The sequence below is a fragment of the Anomaloglossus baeobatrachus genome, assembly GCF_048569485.1.
Source record: "Anomaloglossus baeobatrachus isolate aAnoBae1 chromosome 3 unlocalized genomic scaffold, aAnoBae1.hap1 SUPER_3_unloc_1, whole genome shotgun sequence".
Lineage (NCBI taxonomy): Eukaryota > Metazoa > Chordata > Amphibia > Anura > Aromobatidae > Anomaloglossus > Anomaloglossus baeobatrachus.
Genome location: NW_027441780.1, coordinates 1,161,148 through 1,173,306, shown reverse-complemented (window position 1 = coordinate 1,173,306; position 12,159 = coordinate 1,161,148).

The following is a 12,159-nucleotide window of genomic DNA, read 5'->3' as shown; positions in this document are numbered from 1 at the left end:
TGAACAGCACTCATACTTGGTCAACATGGGAAAGACAAAGGAGCATTCCAAGGCCATCAGAGACAAGATCGTGGAGGGTCACAAGGCTGGCAAGGGGTACAAAACCATTTCAAAGGAGTTGGGCCTACCTGTCTCCACTGTTGGGAGCATCATCCGGAAGTGGAAGGCTTATGGAACTACTGTTAGCCTTCCACGGCCTGGACAGCCTTTGAAAGTTTCCACCCGTGCCGAGGCCAGGCTTGTCCGAAGAGTCAAGGCTAACCCAAGGACAAGAAGGAAGGAGCTCCGGGAAGATCTCATGGCATTGGGAACATTGGTTTCAATCAATACCATAAGTAACGTACTCCACCGCAATGGTCTCCGTTCCAGACGAGCCCGTAAGGTACCTTTACTTTCAAAGCGTCATGTCAAGGCTCGTCTACAGTTTGCTCATGATCACTTGGAGGACTCTGAGACAGACTGGTTCAAGGTTCTCTGGTCTGATGAGACCAAGATCGAGATCTTTGGTGCCAACCACACACGTGACGTTTGGAGACTGGATGGCAATGCATACGACCCCAAGAATACCATCCCTACAGTCAAGCATGGTGGTGGCAGCATCATGCTGTGGGGCTGTTTCTCAGCCAAGGGGCCTGGCCATCTGGTCCACATCCATGGGAAGATGGATAGCACCGCCTACCTGGAGATTTTAGCCAAGAACCTCCGCTCCTCCGTCAAGGATCTTAAGATGGGTCGTCATTTCATCTTCCAACAAGACAACGACCCAAAGCACACAGCCAAGAAAACCAAGGCCTGGTTCAAGAGGGAAAACATCAAGGTGTTGCAGTGGCCTAGTCAGTCTCCTGACCTTAACCCAATTGAAAACTTGTGGAAGGAGCTCAAGATTAAAGTCCACATGAGACACCCAAAGAACCTAGATAACTTGGAGAAGATCTGCATGGAGGAGTGGGCCAAGATAACTCCAGAGACCTGTGCCGGCCTGATCAGGTCTTATAAAAGACGATTATTAGCTGTAATTGCAAACAAGGGTTATTCCACAAAATATTAAACCTAGGGGTTGAATAATAATTGACCCACACTTTTATGTTGAAAATGTATTAAAATTTAACTGAGCAACATAACTTGTTGGTTTGTAAGATTTATGCATCTGTTAATAAATCCTGCTCTTGTTTGAAGTTTGCAGGCTCTAACTTATTTGCATCTTATCAAACCTGCTAAATCTGCAGGGGGTTGAATACTACTTGTAGGCACTGTATATTCCCCCATTCAGCCATTTTTCATATGAGGATATTGTACAATTGACCACACTGCCCTGTCTAGTTTTATGCACGGGTTTGCACATGGTTTTTATCTAACACTTTTTTCACTAAATGTCCCAGAAAACATAAATAAAGTTTGATATAATAATTTGAACTAAAATACCTGTCTGTCTATTTTTGGACTTTATTATATTAAAAATTTAGGAAGTGACCAATGGTCATATGTAGGTTGATATTTCACGAAAACCTAAGCATGATCATCGTACTGTGAAGAGATTTGTGGGCCGATTCTGAGCACAAACGTGTTTGTGCTGATAAAGGCAGAATGAGGAAGGTTTCTGCCAGGCAAGTTCATCGGAGAGCAGCTGCTAATAAGCCATTACAAACCAGCAAACAGATATTTGAAGCTGCTGATGCCTCTGAAATCCCTCAAACCTCAAGGTGTGGGATCCTTCAAAGACTTGCTGTGGTGCATTAACCTTCTATTCGGCCACCCCTAACCAGTGCTCACAAGCAGAAATGGTTGCCGTGGGCCCAGACATACATGAAGACTAATTTTCAAACAGTCTTGTTAACTCATGAGTGTTGAGCAACCCTCGATGGTCCAGATGGATGGAGTAGTGGATGGTTGGTGGATGGCCACCATGTCCCAACAAGGCTGCAACGTCAGCAAGGAGGTGGAGGAGTCATGTTTTGGGTCGGAATCATGGGGGGATAGCTGGTAGGTCTTTTTAAGGTTCCTGAAGGTGTGAAAATGACCTCTGCAAACTATATAGCGTTTTTAACTGACAACTTTCTTCCATGATACAAAAAGCAGAAACGTGCCTTCTGGAGCAAAATCATCTTCATGCATGACAATGCACCATCTCATGCTGCAAGTATACCTCTGTGTCATTGGCTGCTATGGGCATAAAAGAAGAAAAACTCATGGTGTGGCCACCATCTTCCTCTGACCTCAACCCTATAGAGAACCTTTGGAGTATCATCAAGCAAAAGATCTATGAGGGTGGGAGGCAGTTCACATCAAAACAGCAGCTCGGGGAGGCTATTCTGACATCATGCAAAGAAATTTAAACAGAAACTCTCCAAAAACTCACAAATTCAATGGATGCGAGAATTGTGAAGGTGATATCAAAGAAAGGTTCCTATGTTAACATGTAACTTGGTGTAACGCCTGCCCGGATCCACAGACTCAGACGGGCTGTAATGTACAGGCTAGAGGGAAGCCACTCACCAAGGATGACCCCCAGAACCCTGAAAACCTTTAACCCCTATACAGGGATTTGGAATTACACAGGGCCCTGGAGATCACTACCTGTGGAAGGCTGCAGTCTGAGAGAGTAGTCATCAGGCAGGGTCAAACCAGGAATTGCGGAACAGGGACAGAATCGGCAGGTAAAGGATGTAATCAGAAACAAGCAGAGGTCAAAACCGGTTCGGACAGCGAGGTACAAAAACAGCAGGCAGGAGGGTAGTAAGGAAACAATCGGTAATCAGCACACGAAATCACAGGACGAACCAGGCGCCAGAATTCTCAGAACTATCTCTGGCAGAGGTCAGCAGACAGGAGGGGCATTAAAAAGGGTGTGGTGTCTTCCCATAGGCTGTAGCTGAATGATGGTACCTCAGCTGGGAGACACCCGCCACCTACAGTCAGCCAGTGCCACTGCAGATCCCCAGGAAACCCAGACCAGTGGATGTACGGAGCCTGCGCCCACCGGTACCGCTGGCATCTACTCCTCTCCCATCACCAGCACCATCCACGGCAGGAACACGGCGTCGCCTGGCGATCGGAGCAGAAGTCGATGGAGCGGACTCCGGCGGTGACGTAACACTTGGCCTGTTAGGATGTTTTGGAGTTAAATAGCTTTTTATTTTAGTGAATGTGACCTAATAATGCTGCAAATTCTACAAATGAGCATTTTCAGTTCTTTAAAACATATAAAAATGTTTAGACACTCTACTGTGCCTAATAATTTGGAACAGTGCATTTTGAGTTTTTTTCAATTTTGAACTTTATACTGTTATCATTGGGAGGTTTCTTCAATAAAATTTGATGTATACTCTAACAGGTGATGACTAATTTGACTGACTGTCATTTGCACCGACCGTTTAGAAAAATCAGAGAAAAATATAAATTTGCATAATAATTTGGAACATGGTGTATAGCTAGTTGCCTACAACAAGACCTGAACACCAAACACAGAAATCTTTTTACCCAGTGATGGTTTGCTAGGTCTTGATCAAAATAAGCACTCAATGCCGATACCTGGACCTTAAAAGTGCTGGGACAGACCTTCTTCAAGGCCGTTTTGTAGGAAGTCCAGGATGTGAGCCCCATTCAGATGAAATAGGTCAGGAACCTGAGGTTTGCACCAGGCGGTAAAGGTTTTCCATATCTTGAAATATATGAGGTTAGTGACTGGCTTACGGCTTTTTTGAAGAGTCTCAATTACTCTCTCTGACAGGCCAATGGCTATCAGAATTATGGCTTCAGAAGCCACGCTGCCAAGTTCAGTCTCCTGAGATCTTGGTGGAAGGGTGGACCTTGATGGAGAAAGTCGTGGAATTGAGGCAATATGAAGGGCCCGTCCTGAGACAAGTTTATGAGGGCCCCAAACAAACTTCTCCTGAGCCGTATTGGTGCGACCATTATGGTAGGCACTTTGTTATCTTTTGCAGAGTCCTTGCCAGTAGTTGTATTGGTGGAAAAGCATAGGCTAGTGGAAACGTCCAAGGGAGGGAGAAGGCATCCACTGCTAGAGCCTGATCGTTGGGATTCAGGGAAAAAAGTTCATCTACCTTTGCGTTCTGCTTGTTCGCAAAGAGATCCACCTCTGGACGGCCCCACCTCAGGACTAAGATGTGGAATACGTCTGCCTTCAAAGACCATTCCCCAGGATGAATGTCCTTCCTGCTGAGATAATCCGCCTGGGTATTTGCGGAACCCTTCAGATGGACGGCCGACGGAGATAGAAGATGTCTTCCTGCCCAACAAAATATTTTTGCGGAAATCCTTTGAAGGCTCACGAGGTGTGTGCTTCCTTGATGATGAAGGTGTGCCACAGATGTCATATTGTCCGAGTAGACTATCACGTGTGCCCCTTGGATCATGGGGGATGCTGCTCTGACAGCTTGGTCCACAGCTTCTAGCTCTCGGTAATTTGTGTATCTGCGGTTGACCTCCTGGGACCAGAGACCTTGAAAGGGAACTTGAGAGACTATCGCTCCCCAGCCTCTCTGGCTGGCATCCGTTGTATTCGTCATCAGTGATTCCCGATTCCAGCAGACTCCCCTTTGTAGATGAGTTGGAATCATTCACCACAGCAAAGATGTTTTTACCGGACCTGGCAAAGATATATTTTTGTTCAGGGACCTCTGAGAACCGTCCCAAGAAGCTAGGATGTGAGCTTGTAGTGAGCTTGAGCCCAGGACACTGCAGGGAGACATGACGTCATAGACCCTAACACTGACATTGCAAATCTTAGGGTTATCCATCGCTGATGATGCAGGGCAAAAACTTTGTTTTTCATCCTCACTTGTTTGTCTATGGGCAGAAAGGACATTTGTTTGATGGTAACTCTGAGGAAGACCTTCCTTGTAGAGGGAAGTAGGTCCAATGTTTTGAGGATTTATCACCAATCCCAATCTCTGTAGGATTTTGAGGGTCATCGGTACCTGTTGTCGAGGTAAGGAATAATACAAATGTTCTGACTTTGTATGAACACCACCACCTCCCCCATTAGCTTTGTGGACACCCGAGGGGCTGAAAAGAGACCAAACGGGAGGGCGTTGAATTGGTAGTGATGGAGAAACCCGTTGTGACGAACCGCGAAACGGAAGATTTTTTGTGAGCGTGACAGATTGGGATGTGATAATATGTATTCTTTAAATTGATAGTAGCCATGAAAAACCCGTGACTGATAAGCGGTATGGTGGATTTGACGGACTCCATTTTGAAACGTCTGTGGACGATATGACTATTTAATGGTTTTAGATTTATAATCAGCCTGGGGGCGCTGTTTTTTTTTATCAAGAACAGACTGGAATAGTGACCGTGACCCACCTCGGTCTCTGGTACTGAAGATATTACTCCTACATTTTGGAGATTTTGAATGCTTAGCATAAGGGTGTCTCATGATCCCTGAGGAGGGGGTGATCCTTAGACATTGTGGTAGGTATGTGGCAAATTCGAATTTTAGACCATCCCTGATGGTGTTTATGACCCACTGATTTGACGAAATCTCTTGCCACCGATGAAGAAACCTGGATAGACGAACCCCTCTTCTGATGGCGTCATTGCTTCTCTTGATGATGGCTCCGATCTTCGGACTTCTGGAACATAAAGATGTACCTACCTTTGCCCCCTTTTTGATAACTCCACCGACCCATTTTATCTTTCCCTTGGTACTGGGTAGGCTGACTCTGGGGGAAGGATGAAAACATTTCTTCCTTTGCTTCTCCTCTGGCAAGCTTCTTTTTATCTGTTGCCGTCTCCAGGATGTCATCCAGGGCAAGGCCAAAAACATTTCTCCCCGAAAAGGGATAGAGCATAGCTTAACTTTAGAAGCCGCTTTGCAGCTCCAAAGGTTAAGCCAAATGGCTCGTCTTGCAGAATTTGAAAGAACCCCACTTCTTGCTGCCACCTGGACTGACTCAGGTGATGAATCTGCAAGACATCCTGTCGCCATCTGTAGAGGTGGAAGGGAAGCCAAGAGATCTTCCTTTGGTGTGTCTTGGGCGAGATGCTCCTGAACAGTGATCTGGCTACACATGTAAAGGCCACCCCGGTCCTATGTAGTACCGCGGAGGTCTCCCAGGACTTCTTAAGAACGCTGTCAATCTTACAGTCCATGAGATCCTTAAATTGTGATGAATCCCCAAAAGGGAAGAGTCGTCCTTCTGGCCGCTCTGGCTACTTGTACATCCACCTTAGGCACCTCCCAGCAGCAGGCAGGATTGTCTTCTAGCAGGAACCAGTTCCTCAATTCCCGAGGAATGATAAGGCGCTTCTCTGGGGCTTCCCACTCCTGCAGAATCATATCTCTAATGATCTCATGCATCGGGAATCCTACTTTCTTTTGGGTTCTTAAACCTCCAAACATTTCCTCCTGTACTGACATGGCAGATTTCTTTTCCTCAACCCCCATAGTATCCCGCACCGCTCCCAGTAGTTCATCCATATCATCCATGGAGAAGAAATATTTGTTCTCGACTTTATCCACTGAAGAGATACCTTCATTCTCCTCTATGACCTCATCTGGTAGTGATGATGGACCTTCTAAAGAGTTTGACTCTGACTCCTCCATGAGACTGTTTCCTCTTCTTGGGTGCTGGGGCTGCAATGGGAAGAGCCTGGGAGAGGGATGCTAGGGAAGACTGAACCTCCTGACGTACCAGGCTTCTTAACTCTTCAATGAGGGAGGGTTGTTCCTCTCTAACTACTCGGTCAGTACAGGGTTGGCATAGTCTCTTATTATGGCCCGAAGGAAGCCTCTTGCTACACAACACATTTATGGCTGGAGGTCTTCTCCTTCTTGGGTGCCACATTCTTGTTTCCCCCGACTTCCCCCAAGTTGCGAGAGAGAAAAGAACTTCGGCACTCAAAAGGAAACAGTGGAAAATGTGTTTCTTTTGAAAAAGATTTCTTTTATTAATGGCTCTTCATATGAAAAAAGAAAAGAGAAAAAACAGTTGTTGACGTTTCGGCTAATACAATAGCCTTTCTCAGTAAACTGTCTATGTATACAGGGTATAATAAAAATAATATATGCATGGAAAACCTCGTCACCAGTCTTCTTCACTTTGTCCTTGGATCAGGTGCTCACTAGATACCATCACTGCATGTATACCATTGACTGGGTTCAAGAGCAGACTCTTGCTATCTTTCTCATAACAGGAAATTTCCTGACCGCATATATATCACTACTGCATGATTATCATCGACTGAGTTCAAGAGTAGACTCTTGCTATCCTTCTCATAACAGACCACGGAATTGTCAAACTGGTGACGAGGTTTTTTATGCATATATTTTTTTGATTATACCCTGTATATATAGACAGTTTATTGAGAAAGGCTATTGTATTAGCAGAAATGTCAACAACTGTTTTTTCGCTTTTCTTTTTTCATATGAAGAGCCATTAATAAAAGCAATCTTTTTCAAAAGAAACACATTTTCCACTATTTCCTTTTGAGTGCCGAAGTTCTTTCCTCTCTCTTGGTTAAATTTTGACTTCTGAGCACCAATTATCACGGTTGAGCCAGATTCTTTACTTTTCTATTCCCCCAAGTTGCAGTATACTCACGGGGGCTGTGTTGGGCTCCACAGAAGCACAGTGGTTAGAGCGATCTCCCTCCATCCTCAGTCCAGCCTGGAAAGTGCTCTGACTGGGATCTTTATGTGGTCCGGATGATATCTGTTAAAAAATATACTCTTAAATATATTTTTCTTCAAATACGTAAAAGCGCATGAAAGAAAGGACTTCAAAAATGTAAAAAATAAATGTATTTTATCTATTTAAAAATGGTTGCCAGGGTTCAGTTACAGAAAGGAAAAATAATATACTTTGTTAGCTTATGGAAAAAAGAGTTCATTTAGTCCATACTGATCAATGGGAATCTTTACCCATCTCTCTTTGGGTCCTGAATGGCAAGGCAGGGGGTGTCATCTCTTAGGCCGGACAGCGTGTCTTCATCTTGCAGCACTGGAGTCTTCTGACCGCAGGCAATGTGGAGGAGCGAGCAAGTAGCCCCCTCCATCGTGCATTATATACCAGCTGTTCAGTCCATATAGGGTGGTTTAGTTGTATAGTTCCATATGACATAATCTTCTGGAAGCTTCTGGAAGGATTTATATATATCCTTCCATGTCAGTACTCAAGTATACTCAATATAGATATTTTAATACTTATTCCTTATAAAAACTTAATTAATAACCTATGCCCTTCAACATAAACAGAACTGTGAACGTATATGTCTTACTATGAAATATTTGATAACTAGATGTATTACTTTTAATGTTTTTACAAACCCCCCTTGAAGCGGGTGGAGTAACCCCGAAAATTAATTAATACATCATTAAAATAACAAATCTTCTTTCCTTATTTGGCGATAACAGATTAATATCAATAATAATGATGAATAATAATTAATTTGTATTATTCATGTTGTAAGTTCAATAATATAATAATGTTGATTCCTGTTATGATAGGCCATGACTGATCAATCATATAAAAATATATAACTATACTTTGCTAGACCTAAAAAGAAATGCAAAAAACAAATCCGGTCACCATATGATGTCCTCTGAGTTGATGTCTTCTTATCTCCGATGTAATCCGGCATAAACACAGTCTCTTAGAAATAAATCCTTTGATAAAAATGAATGGTTACCAATTTATACAGTCCCATATTGTGTTTATCATTGTTAGATCAAAGTCCATAAACTTTATTTTTTTATTACAAAGTCCATAGCCAATGTTGATAAACCACAGTTCATGAGTGTAGAAGAATAGCAAAAGTCTTTGATGTCTGTGCAGTGTAATTTACATTAGTCACCTTTTATCCTTCATGCTGCCTGTTGTCAAATCCTGGAACAGATGTTAAGACGTTCTTGGTCAGCACGACAGGAGTTAACTTTAACACGTCATTGCTCTTCTTAGTAACTTTAGGGAGGTCTTAATGCACAGACCATGTGTCATTGTCCATCCTCGAACCAAAAGATCATTGTGTTTTTGAGGTGCAAACACGGTAAGTGTATTTTGTATGTTACACAGTCTTATTTGAGACGTTACCTTTTGGATCTTTTGCAGAATCCCTTTTAACTTTAGGAAAATTATAAAGTCTTTTTATCTTTTGTAATCTTGATTGAAGACTTCATTCCCTAATCTAAATACCAAATATGGCAATAACTATCACTAATAAATGTCACAGCGTATCATAACTCTAATACTATAATACCATGTCATTATTATTATCGTAGAAGTATTAATATAATTGATACTTAGAATGATGTAATAATACTGCATAATGGTATAGACAATAGTATTCTCATGTAATGACCTTTTTGTCATTGGTGCATTACCCTTCCAAACCCATAGGTGGCAATGTGTTGAATGTAACCAAAATATAATATAAAATATGAAATAATATAATGTGTACCTATAACATGTATCATATTATAAATTTGAAAGGCAACAATGTGGCTTTTTAGTTAGATTATTTGTAAAATTATAAACCAAAGCAAATAACCTTTTAGAAAAGACTGGATGATTCCATCAAAACACAATAATACCCATTATAAATTATTATTGATTAAAAATATAATATATATTATTTGTAAATAGGAAGGTAAACCTAGATATACCTCGATCTTCCATCTTTATTACTCTAATTTAATCACTTGATTTGTCTATTATTTATTAAATAACCTACTATAAGAAAATGTGTAACTATAAGTAATATTTCATCCTTATTGTGTTAACATACTAATATAAAAATAATGTATTACCAGAAAGTAAACAATTGTATATATTGATGAAGGAAGTATCTTTTCTTCCAAAAAATGGAACTTTTCCCTTGTAATAAGATTCATATTTAATAAAGTAATATTCTTATATTAGATATTACTGAACTAAATATTGAAGTGTTTTCTCAATTGAGATATTTAAAATTTGAAGAAAAAAATAAAAATTGTAGAATTAAGATTTTGATTAAAAATGTGAATATTAAATAATAATTAATATAAAAAATAGGAATAAAAGGAAATGAAAATCGGAATAAAAATAAAAATTGAAATAAAAATAAGGCCTTCTATGTATATAACACCTATGGTTTTTAATAATACATAACCTTAATGTTACCAGTATCTTATAGGATTACCATACCTATCAGTAACCTATAAAAATAATTAAGTCATGTAACCTTGCAAATAATACACTTCTCTTAGTATATAAATGCATTATGATATACTTCAAATATATTTTTTTTTCAATTCTTCCTTTGTACTTGAAATATTAATTATTAAAGTATCCTGTAAACACATATATTTATCAAATATAAATGTGCGATTGAGACCAAACCTCCCCCTTTCAATATCATGAAATATGATATTATAAAAATTAATATGTTTGGATTAAATTAAATTAAAATTTGTGTTGTATATCTTCAAGACCATATTATAAATATCACTTCCATATTTGAAAAGAAAAATGATTACCAATCTATGTATCAGTAAAAGAAGTGACTTAACACAAAAGATCCTAACATCTCTATATTAAAGAAATATGTCTAAGAATAATATATATATATCCGGTATAAATTCCTTCATTTATACTTATGTACTATAACCTATTTATTCTAATAGTATACATACATATATTATAACCTCGAAGTTAAAACAAAAATTCCCCTTTTTTTTTTTTTCTGGATCCAAGTACTCAACATTGACATTAGCAGCTGCTCAAACAATCAATCATTCATAGACACATCTATGCACACAAGACTGTCATGATTCTTTAACATATACTTCTACATAGAAACTGACAAACACATATCCCTTTTTTTCCAATATTATATGCGCATTTCAAAAATTATGTTACTAATTTGAATTACTTCTCTAAAAAAAACAAATTCCAATGTATTACATACTGTACATATGACCATGGAACAAACATTTATTATTAGCTTTAGTACCAAGTCACATGCTCTGGTACGTGCAAAGAACACCATTCCAAAACAGCAAGCAGTTTTACTACACTCCAAAGCTCAGATTACATTTCTAATAACTCTAAAGAAGATATATATTCATAAAAGAAACGTTAAAGCAATAATACTCTGGCAATTGGTACCTGAGAAAATAATAATTATTAATTAATCGTGCTTTCGCGTTTAACCTTACCCAATAAAATATATGTTACCTGATTGAGGACAAGAACAAATGTATAAATAAAAAGTTAATACTTCATCAATCTGCTTTACTGATAAATTCTGAGGGAAATAAAAGAATAAAATTATTATCATATTTATGATAAAAATGAAACACTTAAAATCTGTTACTTTCTCTTATTGTTTTATTTTAAATATTATTATTCATATACAGAGATCAAATTATTAATTTATAACATTAAACTATCATTTTACTAAATGAAAATATGACCTTGATTTACTATCACTACCTTTAATATATATATATATATATATATATATATATATATATATGCATAGATTCACTGTATATGAATAAACATATTTATCAAACAATAAAATTAATTTACCCAGAAATCCCCTTTATTTAACTGGAGACCAAACCTAATTTTTTCTTCAAAGATTCGCTTTATTAAATTCACTTTGAACTTATAGGAATCTCGGAACTTATGTAATTCAAGGTTTTCTGTTAAATGAGAGAGAATGTCTCTCTCTGAAAGACCACCCAGCTGTCGCGGACTATCAAATCCTAACCCAGGGAAAGAATCTGCACAAGACACCTGTTTCTGTCTTTCAAAGCTTTTACTCAGAATTTGTCTGGGATCATCAATCCCAGTGACCAATCCCTCCACTGGAGACAAGGGTTTTTCCTGTGAAAAAAGATTTTTAGATGATAATTGGGGTGGATTGTATGATTTGTAACACGTATGCATCTTCCTTCGAATTTCATACACCCTGTCACAAAAATATCTGGATCTGGGAGACACTGTTGGTTTTTCAGAATTAATTAATCTCTGTTTTGATTGACTCTGGCGACTTCTAACAAAATCGATAAATGTCGTACATTTGAATAGGGACTTTTTATTTAATGCCACCGCACAGGCGGCATTGTCAAGGAAATTAAATTTCTTGATGAATAAACGTATCATTCCATCCAATCTGACATTTGGAATAACCGCCCTATACAAACGTTCA